The sequence below is a fragment of the Pimephales promelas genome, chromosome 9, assembly GCF_988280905.1.
Source record: "Pimephales promelas chromosome 9, fPimPro1.hap1.1, whole genome shotgun sequence".
Lineage (NCBI taxonomy): Eukaryota > Metazoa > Chordata > Actinopteri > Cypriniformes > Leuciscidae > Pimephales > Pimephales promelas.
The window spans coordinates 18,562,584-18,566,515 of NC_142777.1; positions in this window are offsets into that span (position 1 = coordinate 18,562,584).

Consider the following 3,932-nt stretch of genomic DNA (forward strand, 5'->3'; position numbering starts at 1 on the left):
GGGAAAAAAGTGAATCGGTTTAATGCCATCTAATGATGTTACCTCCAAAATAGCCCCATACTGCTGGGAACAAGCTAATCCATGCCTGGTCCTTTTCTAGTGGTCGTTTTCAAACTAGCCGCCACTCCTCCCACTCCTAAACCTCTCATGGAGAGCGAACACAATAGACACCTGCAGGAGCTGCCGTCATCCCAGGGTCCCAAAAACAACTCCCTCATTACGAGCGGCAGGACTGGAGCTCGCTGTATTATCATGAGTGATTAGTGATCACTTCCTAGGCTTCAGCTCTGCGGTGAAAGGGCATTCCAGCGTTGGAGTGGCCTTTCATCTGGTCATCGCTTTCATGGCTTGTGGTGTGATATGAAAACATGCCAGGCCTGAAAGACTAGTTAAAGGTGCACTGAGTATGTATTGTTTATCGCATGTATCGTCCTCGTTTTAACATATACGTAAATAAATGAATGATACTTTGATATAGTGTACACTCACACGAGATGAAGAAGTCTGAGTAGCTTAATAAAATATTTATTTGATATGATTCGCGTCATCTTGCTGTCTATGTATTTTAACCAAAAAGCGCAATCATATAATTCAAATTCTTGCCTCATTGCACTGGCTTCATGTTCGTGTTAGGATTGATTTTAAGATTTTATTGTTTGTTTTTAAGGCTGTGAATGGATTGGCCCCAATATTTTGCACCTCATCCAAATTTATATGCCAGTGCGGTCACTGAGGTCAGAGGGCCAGCTCCGGGCTTGCGGTCCCCAAGTCAAGACTTAAAACTCGGGGGGCTGGGCCTTTTCTGTGGTTGGACCTAAACTCTGGAACGCTCTACCCCTCCATGTCTGGGCTTCAAGTGCTTCAAGTCTTGTCTAAAGCCACATTTTTATTCTTTGGCTTCTTACGTGAGTTGTGTGGTCCAAACACTGACTCTGATGTCTTTGATTGTTTTACTGTTTATTCATTTTATCTTTTATATTTTAAACCTGGTGTTCTTATTTTGTTTTAAAAATGTTGTATTAATTAATTAATTAATTGACCCTTCACGACACATGGAGCTTTATTGACAGGTGATCTGACCAATCATACTTCGTCATCCGCCATTTTGTCCGACAAAGCAGTCGGGAGAGTTAGTAGATTAACATGGGAGGAACTTGAAAAACTTTCCGAACGGTCAATTGTTTTGTATGTTTTGAGTCTTCAATGCAGCACTTTGGTAACTCTGTGTCTGTAAAATGTGCTATAGAAATAAAGTGGATTGGATTGCAAATGATCACATTATAACCAAGCTGATTGGCAGCCAATGAGATTGCTTGCTCAACATTTAAATATTCTGGTTCAGTGTTTGCTAGCTAGTCCTATAGCATGTTTATTCTTCTGAAACCCTTCACCTCCCCCAGCTCCACCTGCCTAGATCTGCTACATAATTTATGTATATCTATTTATCAGTGTTGTTATCAGTGTTGTGCCTGAACGAGTTCATATTTTGGGTCAAAGTGAACTGAATGCACTGTATTACTGGCTGATGGACGTTACTGTGAACGCATTCATTCTGGTGTCTGTGAACGCACGCTCTCTCAGTTTAACTTCAGGGTGCCAGATTTCTATACAGCCAGCTTCCAGGCGGAAACCCGGCTAAAACACACGTAAACAGGCCCTAATATGTATCGAAAAAAAACGCATTCTCACCCCAAGGCGTCACCTTTGACCATGCTTCAATATTTGACGTTTTAGGCGCCCTTTAGCGGAAAAGGAAAGCGTCAGTTAGAGGACGCGGTTAGGTTTAGGTGTGGGGTGGGGGTAGGGTACACGCGATCCTAGGGCGTCATCTTACTGACGCTAAAGGGCGCCTAAAGCGTCAGATATTGAAGCATGTCCAAATGCTTCCCAAGGCGTCAGTTAAGTGACGCCTTGGGGGTGAGAATGGGCTGCGAAAAAACACCCAATCTGGCAACACAAGACACCAGTGTCGCACCGTGGCCGCCGTCGACAAAGCAGCGAGCGAGGAGGCGTCGTATTGTCATTTAAACGGATTTTATGACGAGGTTGGTGCGGATGGGAAAAATCTTACATTTCTGTGCAAACTTTGCCCGTCGATAAAATAATTGTTGTCTGTGGTTGTATATGGGCTGTGGCAATAATAATAATAATTAAAGCTGCAAGCAGCATTTAGCGGGGTTCAAGCAGTTTAGGCCTTTAAGGCCTTTAAGCACAAAAGCATCAAAAGACATTAAGTTTTAAGTTTCAATAATGGCAATTTACCATAGGGTATCCATTGTTTTAACATTTTTAAAAATTTTAGCGCCACCTATAGTCCGATCTCCATGAAACTTTGCATGCTTGTTGAATAAGTTATGACACATGTGCTCATCAATTTTTGTGAAGTTCTGACTTTTCCTGTAGGATTTATAGGCTTTTGGGTGCATTTTGTCATGCCTCTTTTTGTAAATGACCCTGTGAAAGCAAAACAAATAACAAAATTCAACTTTTTTTGATAATTATTGATCTAGAGAGTCCAAAGAATTGTCCTAGACTGGTCCGGTTCCGATCGGGCATAAAAACCAGGGACTAGTTCACAAAAATAGGTTTTTAACATATTCATGAATATTTAACGAACGATTTGATTGACAGCAATGGTTCTGGAGGCAAAGTTGTTCATCATGAGGAGATCTATCAAATGAAATAGCATTTCGTGGGGATGTGCGCAACACCACGTGATTACAGAGCCATAAACTCGTTAGCGCCAACTAGTGGCCGATTTCTTTCAATATTGTTACAGACCTCTAAGGCCATGAGTCGAACATACGCAACGAGTTTCGTTCCGATCGGCCTTCGTTAACCTTGTTTCATGGTTGGTCAAACTTCCTTGGTTGATGGCGGCCATGTTGTTTGAGATATACCAATGTCCTCATCCAAATACACGGGGCCTTAGACCAAGACACTGCACACCAATTTTCAAGTCAATCGGACTAACGGTCAGGTGGTTATGTGTTTTTTTCATTTTATAGCACCACCTAGTGTTCAATCGTCGCGATTTTTTTACTGTGACCTCAAATTGAACTCTTAAACATGTGTACCTAGTTTGGTGAAGATATCTCATTTACTTCTTGAGTTATAGCCATTTTAGTAAAATAGGCTCCTCTCACAACGTTTATTTTGCGCCCCCTAGCAACGGGAAAGAGACATTTCAACATTTTTTTGATAATTATGGATCTTCAGACTCCAGAGAACATTTCTGCACTGGTTTGGTTCTGATCGGGTAAAAAACCAGGGACTAGTTCTCAAAAGTAGTTTTTCGACAAAATTCAAAATGGCGGAAAATCTATCATGGCGTACATGAAATCGGAGATATACTTTTTTCGTGAGGTGACCAGCTTTCCAATGATATAAGACACTTGAGTGTACGACTTACGGTTTAGGAGTTATGAGCAGTTTCGCGCAATTGGTTGTTATAGCGCCACCTATGGGCCAATCGAGCTCATAATTTGATAACCTCTCCTCGATGTTTATACTACCATCTGACAAAGTTTCAGATCTCCAGCACTTACGGTTTGGTCTGCACGATGCGTTTTATGGCAGAATAATAAAAAAATTAAAAATGTCTAATGCTGCTGCTCCATCTAGTGGACAACAGTGCTATTATCATATACACAAACTCATTCTTCAGACATTTTGTAAAGGATCCAAAGTGACTCAATTGTCACTTCAATAGATGACTCATGCTTCATGCTTAGCATGGATCACTTCATGCTTACACACACACACACACACACACACACACACACACACACACACACACACACACACACACACACACACACAAATTTGGGATAGTTTATTTGTTATTTGGTCTATAAGCATATTCATTCACATATTTATTTGTTATCTAATGATTTAAAACTATGTTAAAACCAGTGACAACAGTGGTATTA